Source organism: Nymphalis io, chromosome 25 (genome assembly GCF_905147045.1).
Source record: "Nymphalis io chromosome 25, ilAglIoxx1.1, whole genome shotgun sequence".
In the NCBI taxonomy this organism is placed as follows: Eukaryota; Metazoa; Arthropoda; class Insecta; order Lepidoptera; family Nymphalidae; genus Nymphalis; species Nymphalis io.
In genome coordinates this window covers 3,778,340-3,796,098 of record NC_065912.1, presented here as the reverse complement: position 1 = coordinate 3,796,098, position 17,759 = coordinate 3,778,340, and positions in this window count along the sequence as shown.

The window sequence follows — 17,759 nt, the reverse complement described above, 5'->3', positions numbered from 1 at the left end:
ACTCATCCATCAAACCGGAACGCGACAATACCAAGTATTGTTGTTTAGCGGTAGAATATCTGAGCAGGTGTTACCTACCCAGACGGACTAGCACAAAGGCCTAACGCCTGGAACGATTTATGCATTATATAATAATTTTAAGTTGAAATACTTGATTATATCCTAATATTATAAATGTATCAATCATACACTTATTTGTCTAAGATTATACATATATCTGACGTTTTTAAAATATTTAAGCGCTTAATAAAGGCGTTCAAGTAAACAACTAAAGTATATAGATTTATGACACAGGTAGATAATTAATATTTCAGTAATTATGAAAAGTTATTTCCGTATTAACTAATACTTTGTACGAAGTAAGCAGCTTGTTTCGACATGTTAAAGATATTATAAAGTTTGTATTTATGTACTTAATGTATATAAGCTTAAAGTTTCCCTATGAAGACGAGGAAATAGTACACATTTATATAAGACTAGCTAACCTTCCCGGCTTCGTAAGGGTATATCAAGGTATATATATATATATACATGTCATTGTTACATTTCAAGAAACTTTTCTATTTATTCATAAGTCTTTAAATACATAGAAAAGTTTAGTTTTTCACTTTACTCGTTCAAAGAAAAAGATAAACAATGAGTTAAATCCGTCCAAAGACGGTCTTATTGCTACAGCGATCTCTTCCGCTTGGAAAGAATTCTCATAGTTAAGTTTTTTAGCACAAAAGTCGCCTCTTTCGTGAAAAACATTTAATTATAGAGATAAACAAAATAGATACTGCAAACTTAGACAAGAACAAAAAATATATTTAATATTTCTTGTTATTTTATCAAAAAATGCATATAAATAATTAAACAAATAATTGTAATAAAATTGATTAATAATTGTTTGTTTTTTTTTTAATATGACTTTTAACTGATATTGTATTATATACCTCCCATTTGACTTTAATTATCGTCATGCGAATTACAAACGTGATTAAAAAACATCATCTTTAAGATAACGAGTAAAGGGTGAAACAAAATTCTAAATAAATGTGACCTGTGGAATCGTAAGTTATTTTTATTAAATTTTTAAATTGGTTATGTGGCTGACTTTTTTAACACAAATATGAAAGGTATAAATTAAATTTGTAAACGATAGTATTTACTTATAATTCCCGCTGAGAAATTCGAACTATAAGTATAAGCGTAATCTAGACGGAGAGAAAAAAGTAGAGAATGGGTGTGACAATTTTTTTTAGGCACGAGTATCCAAATTTTCCATATTTAAGTTACTTATGATGGCTTCCAGTAAAAATGTATTCTTTACTGAAGTTCTTAACAGTGTTACTGTAAGGTGCACATAATCTAAACGGGAAATTTGTTTAAAACTAGATTATCGCCCGAGATTTGCTGGGGTTGATTAATCGATACACGACCCGACACGACAATTTGTGACATCTGCAAATTGTATTGAGTTATGAGCCAAGGCGAATATTCTGTAGAGAAACTATTTAACTGCACATTATACAATATAGTGCAAAAGTTGTGCGCAAACACAAGCACACTTTCTATTCTTGTACTGCCATAATCAGATGGGATGGCAAATTATGAAATAGTTTAGGCAAAGGAAGGAAGAAAAAATAAATTAAAATATTATTAGTTATTAATAAAGATAAAGAATAAATTTGGAGAGAGAACACTACCATGCGGGACACCAGTAAGATCAGGGGGATCTGCCTCGGACACTAAGCCGTTGGTCCTGCGCCTGCGCAGGTCAACGGACTAGTAAATGTCCTGCGTAATTGGCTGATCTCTCTTGAGATTGGCCGCCGTGGCCAAAATTTGTTAATAGAAAATCCCAATAACTTTCAGTAGCCCGATGCGGAACTTTCGAACCTCTTTTCATACATATCTATTGTTGTACAAACTATGCACTAAACGAACGAGTCGGTAACAAATTTCATTTTTTCTTTTATTTAAACAATAATGAAAAATGCTACTTTTTATATTGAAACGGAATATCAGTTATACTTTATTTACATACAAAAAACAACGAGTAAACATAGTACCAATATAAAACGTTTCAAATGCTATACCGCAAACTAATACAACTATTTATTTTTCCTACAAAACATTCGTTTGAGATAAAATAAACACAACATATTAAAAAAACGATGACGACTGTACTTTGGCAACATAGAGAGACTGTTAGACTAATAAACTCTATCATCACACTTTTTGAAAGCCCTTGAATTTCAATCTGGGAAACAACAACCATCCTCTTCTGTAAGAAGGAAATTTCTCATTTTCGGAAATTAAGATAATATTATACAGAGAATATTTTGTGGAACGACGCAAAATTGAATTGAAATAGAACTTTATATTATGTTGTTTTATGTATTTTATGATATATAGTTTCGTCAATGTTTTCAATAATTATCTGTTTAAAAAATAAAACCAACTTCAAATAAAATTCGAGATCATTCAAAATCCTATTTTTTCACACAGTAATGTTTTTTCTTGAAATTTTTATTGGGACCAAACAAAATATATTATTAAACCTTTTCATAGATAGCAGAGTTCCGAGGTATCAAATATAATAAAAAATACAACTGAATTGATAAACCTCTTTCCTTGAAGTCGGTTAAAAAGAAAAAACTACAGTCCGAGCGAATTTTTTGCGAGCCATCGCAAATCTATAAGAGTTATTTTATAGTTAATATAATATTTACTTTTATATAATATATTCTATTTTTATTTAATTAAATTAATATTTTTCATACTGTTACCCCTCTTGAAATTGGCCGCCGTGGCTGCAATCGGTCTGGAGGACATTATTATTATAATGGTCATCTGTAATGCATATCTATTATAAACAAATATACATATATAAATATAAATATGCTTTTTAAGAGTGTTCCAAATACACGAAATATATCAAAGGTTAAGTTTATTGAAATAATATATTTGTTTTTGCTATCCAACAGATGTAAGAAGGTTGTATATTTTACTTTCTCAACATGAATATTTTTTGTATCCTTTCATCGTCGAAATTCGTGTTTAGACTATCAACACAATACATTTTCAATACATAAAGTTAATAATAGGTCGGGGTAAAAGTTTTTTCACATAGACAGCTCGAAGCTGTAAGAAATATTAACCATCTATACATTGCGCCATCGACCTTGGGAAATATTACACCAGCTCACTGATATTATAAGCCGGAATACAAAAATACTAATTCTTAGTATTTTTCAGAGCGGCTCACTAAAATACTACCACCTCGTAAACTATTTCCAATTAAAATTGTAGGCATATTTTCTGAAAATATAGCATTGTAATAATAATAATTATATCCTGGGACATTTTTCACACACGGCCATCTGATCCTAAATAAAGCTTGTACAAAACTAGTACTATAGAAACCAGACAACTGATATACTACATATACTACTTTTCTTTTGTAAATACATACTTATATAGATAATTACACCCAGACTCAGGATAAGCAGACATGTTCATGCATACAAATGTCTGTCCTGGGTGGGAATCGAACCCACAACCTTCGGCGGGAAAGGCAAGTATCTACCAACCACGCCAACCGGCTCGTCAAATATCAAAGCATTGGATATATTCGAATTAATTTCAGTTATGTAATGATAACGAATACAGAATATAATCGCACAGCTATAGACCCCCGTTATCCGGTGTCCTTCGATATTTTTAGATCTGACCTCCAAAACACTGCTTATTATTCCGCAACACTTTCGCTATTGTCTCAAAAAGGGCACAGAACGTGACGATTTTGATTGATAGAAAAAAAATACTTTTTAGTTATTTGAGGCTGTCATTGTTACACGCAACGATAACAGAATTTATAGTGTGTTTTTCTTTTTAGGTAATCATCAATATATATTTATATCTAAAGAGTGTTTTTTCGTATGTACAAATTCATGATAATAATATCCATTATATACTATGTGACCTAGATTGGATCCTTGTAGGTTCACCTAACTACGTGTATCTATAAAGAGGGGTTGACACAGGTACAAAGAGACATAACCACTAAAAACTTATCGTATCTTTTTCAATAGCGACTTCCAAAAGCATAGCTTTTACTAACATAACCAGAGCTATCGTCTCGTATGTTTTCTTTTACATCTACAACTTTTACTTTAATCTATTACTTTTTAATATGTGGTCTTCGCTGTATAATCTTCAAACATATTTAAAGATACACATGTTTGCTGTTTATAAATAAATATAATAAAATAAGATAGAACAAGTTATTTTGACTAATACGAATAAGTATCATTAGTTTAGGAAACAATCCTCTATATCTAAAACCGTCCCAATTAAAACTAAAGGACTCTTTATAGTAGCATCGCGCTACTATAAAGAGTCCTTTATTTGTATTCTATAAAATGTCATCTTTAGTATAGTTTTAAAATAGATGTGCCTTTTTTATTTTTTATTGTATGTCAACTGATTTGGGTGGTGGATTTGCCGTGCAACAATGCTTGAAGCATTACGCCACAAGACGTCAGGTGAAAACAGAAACTAGAACATTTGGCTTATATAACCTTCAACGTATTGTTTTTGTAAACATATATACATTATTAAATGTTTATTAAACTGCAACTGTATTAAATATTTGAGATACTAAATCCCTACCCAATCTTGTTAAAAGGCAAAGCCGAGTCTCTTTACGACATCTAAAGCCTACTTCCGTACAACGATTAAAGAGTCGTTATGATAGCTACAGCCTACTAACGTGCAACAATGAAAGTCTCATCACGGCCTAGTGGAAAACGTACTTTTAATAGCTTAAAAGCAAGTTATGACTTTATGATAGCCAAGATCGCCCAGTGGTTAAACGACGTGAATCTTAAACAAACTCTCTGGTTTAAATCCGATATTTTACGTGCCATTTCGTGGTCGGCAATGTAGGAAAATATCGTGAGAAAACCTACATGTGTAGGATAAAATACTGTTTATATTGTATAACCACCAACCCGCAATGGGGCAGTGTAGACACAAGCTCTAAGCCTTGTTTTTAATAGTAGTTAAGTCCTCCTGCCTCTGCCCAGTGGGACATTTAGAGACTCTTAATGTACTGTTATTTATGTGTATTTGCCTAGCAATGCGATTTGATTTGATCCTACCCCTTGCGTCATTCTCTTCACAAGTTTGACTCGTAGTTGGAGGTAATTGGTGGTAATAATCAATTAGGAACTAAAATAATGCCTTTGCAAACATAATTATTTTTAAGCATATCAGTTCGTCCTTAATCACTGTGACGTAAATCATTAAAGATGAAATTATTATCCCAGTGACGCGGAAACTTTACAATTGTTTATTAATTTTTACGACCGCCATTTCGATAGAGTTAGTTTTTGGCGCGCCTGTTTTGGTACAATGTAACTATTGTGTGGCTAATTTTAGACGTCATTGTTTTTGATAATAATAGCGTTATGTTCGTTGCTAAGGCTAACTGACTCTTGTTATTTCCTCTGGGTGTTCTTGTTGATGAAATTACTTGTTTCATTTTTTATTAAATCAAATTTAAAATAGTACCTCCCGATTCCCAGATAGAGCTTATTACTCTTTGCTTTAAAAATTTATACAATTATTATATAAGTACCTAGTAGTAGCTGTTTCTATACCCTCTAAAACTTTTTCTTTTTATAAAATATAGGCTTAAAAAAAAGATATATTAGTTGACATTTTGAGATAAAAAAATCTATTACGAAATTCTAATACTTCAAGACTGATAAGTAAAAATAAGCTAAATTTTTCTTATATAGCCGTAATCCATTCAACTTGAAGCTGTAAATTTCATTTTGCACAATTGCAAATGTCATTTTATTAAAGAAGCAATCCTAGAACTAATTATCATCTTTCATTTACTTTGAAATTATGTGGCAAGAAAGAAGTAAAAACATTTAAAGATAAGAAATCTTTCAAATAATCAAACACCCAAATTCATTTTAAGTATTTCATGGTATGCAATGGATTTGTATTCCGATGAGCTAGTGAGCTAGTGTAATTACACACATTGCGAATGACTCTAGCATTAGTGATGAATAGACAAAGGTTATAAATAATTTATTGATTTATATACTTTATATAAAAAGGAGAAAGTGTTACTAATTTCAATAAAACCTTCCCTTGTATTACGTGAGAATGTTAAAGGGTTGCCATTTAACATGGTAATGGGTGTTTTGCGTATAAGATAAAATCGTTATTCAATATTGAAGCAAAACATTTACTTTCTTTCGAAATAAATCAGACCTGAGAGCCCAAGATATTATTTTTATTCAGCATTATCGTTTGTTTATTTATATTAAAATTGAAAAACTCTTGAAAATTAAAGTAATTTTGTATTACAAATTAATGTATGCGTGTAAGCAAGATTCCAAATGAGTCACTAGAAATAGTTTGTGATATTATATAATAAATTTGTATTTACAAGGTACAAAAACGGAGACTTGTAGTAATAAGGTGCTAGTGAGCCTAGGGTTTGCACGGGTCTTTAAATGTCTACATTCAAGTGACCCCGTTGGACATTACCAAGAACACCTTCTAAGATAGTTCTGAAAGATTGTACGTATCTCAAAATTAAAATCAAAGTATTCTTCATTCAAGAAGGTTCTTAATAAAAAAAATTAAATCGTCATCTTACGGAATTCTATTATACGGAATTAGTAGATTCTACCGATAAGAACTGGCAAGAAATTCGTGATTACTTTTTTATATATATTCTTGTTTTTGTGAAAGTCTCATCAGATTTTTCATCATTCAATTTTCAATTTATCACATTTAAAACAGAGAAACTGTGGTGTTCGAGGAGTTCGCTAGCACTAGAATAACATGGTGGAAAATTTATAATATCAGTATAAGATTTATATAAACCTACTCGTATTTTACAAACGGAAAGGCTAAAGAGAACCAATATAAGTCTGCGGAAAAAGTGGTCTTCCAGTAAGAAAATACGGTTCTCTACATCTACATCGGAATTACTACAGATGTAAACAAAGTCACATACCTACTGTTGTCACCTGACAAAACTCAGAACCATACAAGGCACAACCGTCACCTCAAAACCAGAGATTCTAGCTGAAGTCGAAAAGTACTATGGCGATTTATACTCATCACGAGTACCTCCACCTGAGCCCCACAGTGCGGATGACCCACGAGCCAGACTAACACGCCATCTATCAGACGATCTTCCCGACATCGATTTGGGCGAGATTAGGATTGCTCTCGGGCAACTTGGAAACAAAAAGGCTCCAGGAGATGACGGAATTACCTCAGAGCTTCTCAAAGCAGGAGGCACACCAGTTCTGAGAGAGCTGGCTAACATCTTTAATTCCGTCCTCCACAATGGTATAACACCGAAGACATGGAGCAGAAGTGTGGTGGTGCTGTTTTTCAAGAAGGGCGATAAAGCTCTTCTGAAAAACTACCGCCCCATTTCACTTTTAAGCCACGTTTACAAATTGTTTTCGAGGGTAATCACGAATCGTCTTGCCCGAAAATTCGATGACTTCCAACCCGTGGAGCAGGCTGGGTTTCGAAAAGGCTTCAGTACCGTAGACCACATACACACACTAAGGCAAATAATACAGAAGACCGAGGAATATAATCAGCCTCTATGCCTAGCGTTTGTGGACTACGAAAAAGCCTTCGATACCATCGAGACCTGGGCTGTTCTGGAATCCATGCAGAGATGCCTAATTGACTGTCGGTATGTCCAGGTGGTAAAGTGTTTGTACGAAGCCGCAACCATGACCGTCCAAGTACAAGATCAGAGCACAAGACCAATCCAATTGCATCGCGGGGTAAGACAGGGAGATGTAATATCACCGAAACTCTTTACCAATGCATTGGAGGACGTCTTCAAGACGCTCGATTGGAACGGACGCGGCATTAATATAAATGGCCAACACATTACACATCTGCGATTTGCCGACGACATTGTCATCATGGCGGAGACTCTGCAGGATTTGGAAGAGATGCTAAACAGCCTGAGCGATTCTTCAAGACAAGTAGGTCTCGGGATGAACATTGAAAAGACCAAAATTATGGCAAACCGTCATGTATCCCCGAGACCAGTGGTCGTAAATGGCTCTCCACTTGAAGTTGTGCAGGAATATATCTACCTGGGCCAAACTATACAACTTGGCCGGCACAACTTTGAGAAGGAGGCTAAAAGAAGAATACGTTTGGGCTGGGCGGCATTCGGGAGGTTACGTCATATTTTTGAATCGTCGATCCCACAGTCGCTTAAGACCAGGGTCTTCAATCAGTGCGTCCTACCTGTAATGACTTACGGTGCCGAAACGTGGACACTTACCGTAGGACTGGTCCACCAATTTAGGGTCGCTCAGCGAGCAATGGAACGCGCGATGCTTGGGGTTTCTCTGGCAGATAGAATCCGAAATGAGGACATTCGCCAGAGAACTAAAGTCACCGACATCGCGCTTAGAATTAGCTCGCTGAAGTGGAAGTGGGCTGGTCATGTCTCCAGGCGCATTGATGGCCGATGGAGCCGACACGTGTTGGAGTGGAGACCACGCTTAGGCAAACGTAGTGTAGGACGCCCTGTGACAAGATGGGCCGACGATTTAAAAAAGGTGGCAGGTTCGGGATGGATGCGGACTGCCCAAGATCGGGATGGTTGGCGTTCTATGGGGGAGGCTTTCGTCCAGCAGTGGACGGCAAAAGGCTGAAAAAAAAAAAAACTAATTTAACGTACCCATTGGAAAAAATAAGCCTTCATGGGTCCCTATCTATCCCTAAGTTCGGGAATGGTCAGCTATTACCAACATTCAACATCGAGTAAGGAAGGGTAATTTTTTGCATACGAAAAGCACTTGTAAAAACTAAACTTCTAGTCCAGAAAGATTGAGGTAAAATATTTTTATGTATATTTGAATGCGTTAAAAACGATGATTTAAATACTGGCGTATTGATTCGTATTTTATTATGTCGTACCTGTATTGAGTTTAAGAAAAACGATTTCACTTTCACGTAATATGCCGGGGATTCTTATCACCCCCTGCTCCGCCGTTACCACAGCTGTTACCAAGGCTAGGAATAGCAGGGCTGCCGGAGACTACGGGCTGTGGTTTGGTTGTAACAATCATTGGGGGGATATGCTATAATCGCCACGCTTAGCAGACGGGTTGGCGATCGCAGTAAGATGGTCATAGTACTCAGAGAGACGCTGCTGCCCGTTCTCTGGTGTATATTCCCTCGGGTCGACTTCTACCCCTGATGAAGTCCCTTGATGATGATGATGATGATGATGATGATTTTACTTTAGATTATTTTCATAAATTCTATGAAAATATCAATTTACAGGAGACATACTTTCAGATTATTATTTCTTGAGAAACAGTGTATATATTGTATAAAAATCCCCACAGTATTTCGTTTTTGGGATCAACGCGAACATACTAAGCTTATGTACAAGTGAAAACTATTATTTATAGAAATCAAATATAATTTTGATTAATCACAAACATTTCATCAATTTATATAATTTTATCAACTCAATATAAATCTTATTTCAACGACTTCAAAAAATAAGGTTATCTGGCTTCTCTCTATGTGTTTCAATGTGAGCGATTTATAGATTACCTTTTATACTAAAATCTACTTAGTATATTAAATATTAATGTCTAATAAATATTAATATTAATGTAAAATGTTACCAACAAATTTAAATATATTATAATTGTATTTCTGTAATTCAGTTTACATTGAAAACATATTATGTGTTATTTTAAATAAACACAATCGTGTTTCAAGCAAGATAAAGCTCACTGAAAACAGCGAGTTACTTTTGCCGTAGTTAACGTGAGTCCCACGTTTTTCCAATAAATTTGCGACCCGCCGGAGATTTATGAGGTGCTAAAGAGATAAGACAACACGATCAAGCTTTTATTAAGTAAATCTTAATATATATAATATATATTTATAAACATATATATAAAGTACATAGCCTTATGTTCACAAATAGGTTAAATAAAAAGCATTTTCTTTCGTTTATATTAACCGACTATAATAATATTATGATAGTAAATCACGCATTAAAGCCTTGCCGGGTTTGAACACGTAATAATCGGGTAAGAATTTAAGATTCACATCTTTTAAGCAGTGGGCCATCATGGTTAGCGGATTTATACAGAACTAACGTTCAGCGTTATTTACTTTTATACCAATTATTAACTTATATTGTATTTTTAAGCGTTATAATTCCAATAATCCTTCTTTAACTTATTTTTATATAAATCGTTGTAAGGCCGTGTTAATAAGTAATAAATATATATATATATATATATATATATATATATATATATATATATATATATATATATATATGTTAACTTTTACACTGTTGAACCGATCGCCATTATAATTGGTACGCAAGCAGGACGTCTGTCAGACTTAGCTTGTATCACTTAAAGTTTAGTTAATATTATAGTAGTATAAGTACTTGCACAAACATTAGTTCTGCATCAAAAAGTATTTTGCTTTTCGAGATAAGCCTAAGCAAGCGATTAGTCTGACAAGAGCCGAAAGTATTTTGCTTTGTACTATATTCTATTTAAAAAGTGATGACGAATCGAATATTACTAAAATACAAATATAAATGTATCATTATATTTAAATAAAATGACGATGTCATATTTCAAGGAAAATATGAGGTTGCATAATGAAAATAATATATGTGCGTGTATATTTCTGATACAGTCCTATTAACGTAACTACTAGTTCAATATGAAAAAGATAAAAAAATAATAATTTTCAATCCTGAATCCAACCTGACACAATCAACAGTCAAACGACTGACGACAAAAACTTGGTACGTGAGATATGTCTGATAAATTTTACATAACAAATTAAACAGGCATTGCAACGCATACCGATATCCAGTGATGTTATATAAACATTCTATCTATTTTTTCATTTAACCGAAAATCGGAATTAGATTGTATACAATTGAGTTCAAGAAAGTTATTTCATTTATTTTACGTTTCTCCACGGAGTACTCGTTACATTATCGGATCGAAGCTTATAAAGGATATTGGACAAATAAACAAGGTCTTTTATTGTATTCATTATTTAATTTGCAATCGACTATTTGATATTGTGAATATCTAATTATAATTCATTATAATATTATATATATACACTAGAAAAGAACCGAACGGTCCAATCGGAATCTTAAACAACGATTCAAACATGGACAAGCACCACTTTTTAGGTGTTTATTTTTAGAAGAATATTAAAAATACCCATTTATTAAATAATAAAACAAAAACAAACAGTAACAGCCTGCTAATGTCCCACTGCTGGTCTAAGGCCTCGTCTCCATTTTGAGGAGAAGGTTTGAAGCTTATTCCACCACGCTGCTCCAATGCGAGTTGGTAGAATACACATGTGGCAGAATTTCAATGAAATTAGACACATGCAGGTTTCCTCACGATGTTTTCCTTCACCGTCAAGCGCGAGATGAATTATAAACACAAATTAAGCACATGAATATTCAGTGGTGCTTGCCCGTGTTTGAACCCACGATCTTAACTTAAAATCTTATCTTAAAACTTAAGCCGAGATGGCCTAGTGGCCATCTCACATAAGTTTTAAACACAAACAAAACACCCCTCCAATTAAACGTAACATGAAGACTTGGATTAGACAAGATTTTGACATCGTTAAGGAGCCCGTAAACCACTTGCGATATTGACGACTCAATTTGTGTTTGTTTAGTTAATTTTAAAACACATCTAGTGCTCAGTGGTATATGAAAGAATCGCAAAGAAACCTGTATTTGGAGACCTTTGCTCACCATTTTGATATTGACATTGACATTTGACGTTTGTGAATGTATTAAAAGTTTACTTGAATACAAATATTTTTAAATCTATTTATAATATTGAAAATGTTACTTGTATGTTGTACGATCAAAACATCCTGAGCAATGTTTTATTAATACGACTTCAGTTTCCAATAACATTAAATCACTAAATGCTCGTTGTCATTCATTCATTGCTCGCCATTCACCTGATGGATTGTTATTTTACGTCAATCGTTCCTTAAAAGTACGGCCTGTTACGTGAACCGAGTGCTTATTCGTTCATTTAAAATCTGCCACTACCTATGTCACGTATTAGGCCAGATATATAATCTTGAAGCTTCCAAAAGGTTTAGCTCGTCTGGAGGATATATTTTTTATATTGGTGTGTATATTATATTTTGAATGATTTTTAATTTTTATTATAAAAAAAAGAAAATCATTCACTTTAAATTTATTTATTGGTGCGTGTTATATAAATACATATCTTGAGACATATCGACAACAAGAGACAGACAACTAGTTCCATGCTATACTTAGTAGCATTCAAGTAAACCATATTCGGTTTAGTGCGGGCAAGAAGAAATCGGGCACATTTTCTTTTCTAAGTGACTTACATAGTTAATGAATATCACATCAATTCAAAAAATTAAAATAATACGAAAAGCTAAAATAAAAAAACAACAATATTGTCGTGGAATTGTTGCATACTATTGCTTTCAATGCTTCAATGGATATACGACACCACAATAGGCTCGTAAATATGGAACGTAAAATTAAACTCTCTTAAACTGATTATACTGATGCAAATTTCAACTCTGTCTCTTTAACATAGAGTACAGAATCGTGGATAGAAGCTTTATTTATGATATTTTTTGATACCAGCCTTAAGATGATTTTGATGCTCTTTTACTCTACAAGTATTTCTAAGATATGTAGCTTAACGTAATAAGTTATTAATACACTCTTATATAAGATATATACTCAGTCAATCACCAATGAGTTTTTATAATATATAAACTCATGTTTGTCCGAATTTTGTCTGTTTATTTAACTGCAATTTGAATAAATTACAATAACACTACAGTAACATGCGTTGGTTCTCTAACAAGCACAAATTAAGCACATAATGATGATTTCCTAAGCTTGAACAATCTCCAGTCATGATTCAAGTATTCTAGCCATTCTAAGTTACTATAACATAAAAGCTTGGTAGCTTTTTTAATTTACTTAATAAAATAATATATAAAAATACCGGCATATTCTCTTTTTTTCTTAATAGGTGAATTTCATTTGTCAAAGCTAGTTTGCTTAAAACTATATTTCATAAAATAATCTTTTCAAGCTTAATTTTAAGGCAATATGCCTTAAAATCGATTGTGACCACAAATAACAACAATGGCTTACGTTCCTCTCGGAAATAACGGGATGAACCACAAGCTATACCTTTTGGCATATCGTGTATAATCAGTCTCACAGTATGAGGAAATAAACGGATCACTGCAGTGCAGATTAAAAGGTGACGTCTGTTTGGCATATTTCACTGCACCTGGCATCTACACAAATGGGTTCGATATTTCATTACCAGTTAATAGTAATGCTGTCTGAAATTAAACATGCAATCATAGAGTACAGTACAATAACATAAATTACAACAATAGACAAGATACATTTAAGGAAGTACGTACTACGTACGAAGCGCTTTGAGTCTACGTTCATCATTCGCACTGCGAAACTTTGGAATGCTTTGCATGAGTCCGTATTTCCCGATAGGTACAATGTTGGTGTCTTCAAATCCAGAGTGAACAGGTTTCTTATAGGCAAGCGTGCTACATCTTAGACCGATGCTTAACATCAGGCAAGTCAACGGTCAAACGCTGGCCTATTAATAGTTAAAAAAAAGGAACGGTCAATATGTCTATGGAGATTTGTTCATGTAAGACAAAAAAAATTTTTATCATGTCATTAGATATGCCATTACATAGATACAATTTATTCATCCGCATTAATAAAAATAATACTTTTTAATATACTGCTTAACAATACTAATATAAATAAGGATATATTTAAGCGCTCTAAAAGCGGCATATGATTATTTATTCAATTTCATCGACAGCTGACCTATCCGATTTCACAAAGTCGAAATTCAGCTACGATACCTCCTAAGATTTATTATTCAATTCGATCCCGTACTATCAATTACGAGTAATGGTCATACAATCTGACCCCGGATGGTCATTAATCTGACACGGACTATTTCTGAATACAATTAAAGCGTTCAGAAATTTTCTTTTTCATAAATAACAGTTCCAATCTTATATCTAAATTAGTTAAATTTTGTTCGTTCGTTTTTTATATAAAGAAACACATAGGTTAATTAAAATTAAATGCAATTTATATTTATTTACTAGGCAAGGTATGTTTGATATTATATTTATATGATATAGGTAATAGATATTTATTTATGTATATGTATTTTTTATATAAAATAGGATGGCGACAGGCAAATGGGCCACCTGACTGTAAATGGTCACCATCGCCCTAAGATATTAGCAGTGTATCAAAGTATTTCATTGATATTTCCATTCCTTCTTAATTAAATAAATAAATATACTGGGACATTATTCACACACGGCCATCTGATCCCAAACTAAGCAGAGCTTGTACTATGGAATCCAGACATCTGATACTATATATACTACTTTTCTTTTGTAAATACATACTTATTTAGATTACACCCAGACTCAGGAAAAACAGACATGTTCATGCACACAAATGTCTTTCCTGGGTGGGAATTGAACCCACAACCTTCGGCGTGAAAAGCAAGTATCTACTAACCACGCCAACCTTACCGTCAGGCCCGTCAAAATTATAAAGTGTAATAAATATAATTATCATAATATTGATAAAACATTGTTTTAATTTGTCTATTCAACCAAATATAGTTACTTTTAATATGGACTTCAAAGGAAATACACATTCACCATATGAATGGTTTTGAAAGGAATATTGACAATTAAATTTTTCATTTCATGTGTTACGATTTTCATGCCTGATTTTATTTAACGAACTCAATCATTTTGCAACACTTCGTATAAAAGAGAGATATTGCCGAAAAAATTAAAGAATACATAAATTTAAGTATTTACCAAAAATAAATATACATCTATACTAATATTATAAGTGGTACGATTTGATTTTTTGTTTGTTTGTTTGCAATGGATAAACTCAGAAACTAATACACTGATTTAAAAAATTATTTTAGCTATAGAAAGTTACATTTGCAGCGAGTAACATAGGCCCTATTTTATTTTGAAAAAAATTAAAGATTCCTATGAAAATTGCAATAGGTATCAACTTGTTTCCTATAAAAAAATTATTAGCGTTAAACTGATGCTAGGTGTGATGACAGTATTAAATAATTAAAAAATAAATGTTTTTAGTGAAGAAACTATTTTAAAAAGATTCTAAAAAACGATCCCATTTTAATATACACATTGAGATTAATAAGATTTTTAATAAAATAAAAGTATAAAATTCTGCAATCGGCCATTTTAATTGAAACAACGATCAGAGCGAATGACGTCACGTGTCTGTATCTATAACCGTTTCTCTTGAACAGTTGTTGTGTTTGCGCGTTTCAAAATTATTTTGCATCATTTAATTAGTTAAGTCGTTGATTATTCGCGTTTTTGTGAAGAAAATAAAACATCCAAGATCTATCAATGATGGAACAAGGTTTTGTTAAGACAAATTCCTCTAATTTGCCCAGGATTTGTTGATGTTAGGAGAGTTTCTTTCATCAAATAAAGACTTTTGCTCATCTGAATTTCAAAATGTGAAAACTTCTTTGTAAATACATTTTTATTTATCTTTAGTGTTATCATAGGTTATTTTCTGTTTGCTATATTACTATATAATAGTAATACTTTACTCGCATATGAAGAGCCCGAATATTTTTACCAGTAATATCTTTTAAGACAATATTTCATTTAGCTCCACTAGTACTGAATTGGTGAGTTTACATATTTACGAATACTTCTATAAATCTAAATATATCATAAATATATAATAAATCTTTTTGAATCTCTGCCTCAATTTGCAATTTCTTCAAAATGTTCTGTAACCATACTTTCTTTTAATTGCTTTTCACATTCTTTAAGAACCATCATCTTTCGTTGCTTACTTATATATGGTCGTTCTGCTTCTGTAGATTGTTCTTCGATCTAGTTGGCATTCGAGTGTATTTATACACAGAGAGACCCCACACCACTTGTAAACTTTGGAATTCATTTTTAACATTTCTTCATTGTGTATAGACATAATACAACATTTACTGTCGTTTATTGAGGCGTGACGTCACGTGCAGGCGCCATGACACCTGCGGGTGTTTTCGAGCGAAATTCAAAATAGGTAAATGAAAATGCAATTATTTGCGTAAGCAGTTAGTTTATTACTGAACTAAAATTATTTTCAGTAATAGTAGACGTGTACATTATTGAAGGTTATTTCAAAATCAGTCATCATGCCTTTTGTTTAACACGGACGAAGTCGTTGGGGCCGCTAGTAGGGTACACAGTAGAGCAATAAGTCTTTCGCCTGGATGTCAATAGTTCGCCTGGATGGGGAAACGAGTTTGAGAAGGCGGTGACCGAAGTCTGTCCGCCCAGCATCGACACCGAAACTGGACGAACCCGCCTCTCCCTCCTCCTCTACTCCTCTACTCTTGTCTCCGGCAGCCCGAAAGGACTCCAGAGACCAACTCCTCCTCTCTCCGGCGGCCCAAAAGGACCCCGGAGAGAGGAGGAGCTGGTCCACTCTGCGCAACAGAGAAGTCCCAGGAGCGGCCCGCGACACTTCCGCCTCGTCAGTCTCAGCCGCGATCGACAAGTATTCCGGAAAAAAAATATCGGATTGCTGGTCGACCCCGTTGCCAAGGGTGCCACGTGGAGGTGACTGACATGCACCCCAATCCCCGTAGGCCTAACTATAACATAAAAATACAAAATTGTGGGTTTTTTCACAACGTTTTTACTGTTTCTGTAGCTAGTGTTTTGTTCATTTCGCTGAATGAAACACTTATTCCTAAAATTTCTATCGACTTATACATTTTATAACTGCATTTACAGAAAACTTGAAAGTTATACACGTAGCAAGTTGGTAAGCATATTTAGTATGACCATGCATGTTCGAATTTAGCGCTATCCTATACATTATAATGTTTTATTACCGGATGTACTATTCGAAAAGCTGTGTCATTGGAGCTCGTGTTTATTATATAAACATAGAAATATGCGTACATTATGTTTATTTTTGAAATACACGCTTAATATGCCGATGCTAAAATAAATAACATATTAATTGTAACAGTTGAATATATAAATATTGCTTTTTATACTTTTCGATTCGAACCAGTAAATCATTCGATCAAAAAAATTATTTGCATAATACGGGCAAATATATCAACTGGTCGGTTTAAAAATAGCACGGAATAAAATCTTAATTATAATCGTACGGGACTTATAGATAGTATGATAGTATATTTTATGAAGTCTTTCTTCGCAGAATCGTATTTTATAAAGATAATAGGTACATAATATAAACAAAGTAATAGGTTTTTTAATTTTCCTGTTCATAGCCCTGTTATCATTTTAATAAAGACATATCGTGAAATTGTAAGCATCGTGGGTCCTTTAATTAAATTTGATACGAAATAAAGGTTTCGTTCACATAGTTCCGACGGTACTTTTTCAATGTTTATGACTTAATTAACTCTTTATTAAATAACAAATGTTATTATTGAAAATATATATCGTACGTTTTATTTACACATACATAAGATGAGATAACTTAGAAACAATTATTTTTATATTCTACGTTACATTACTCAAGCTCATGCTACTAA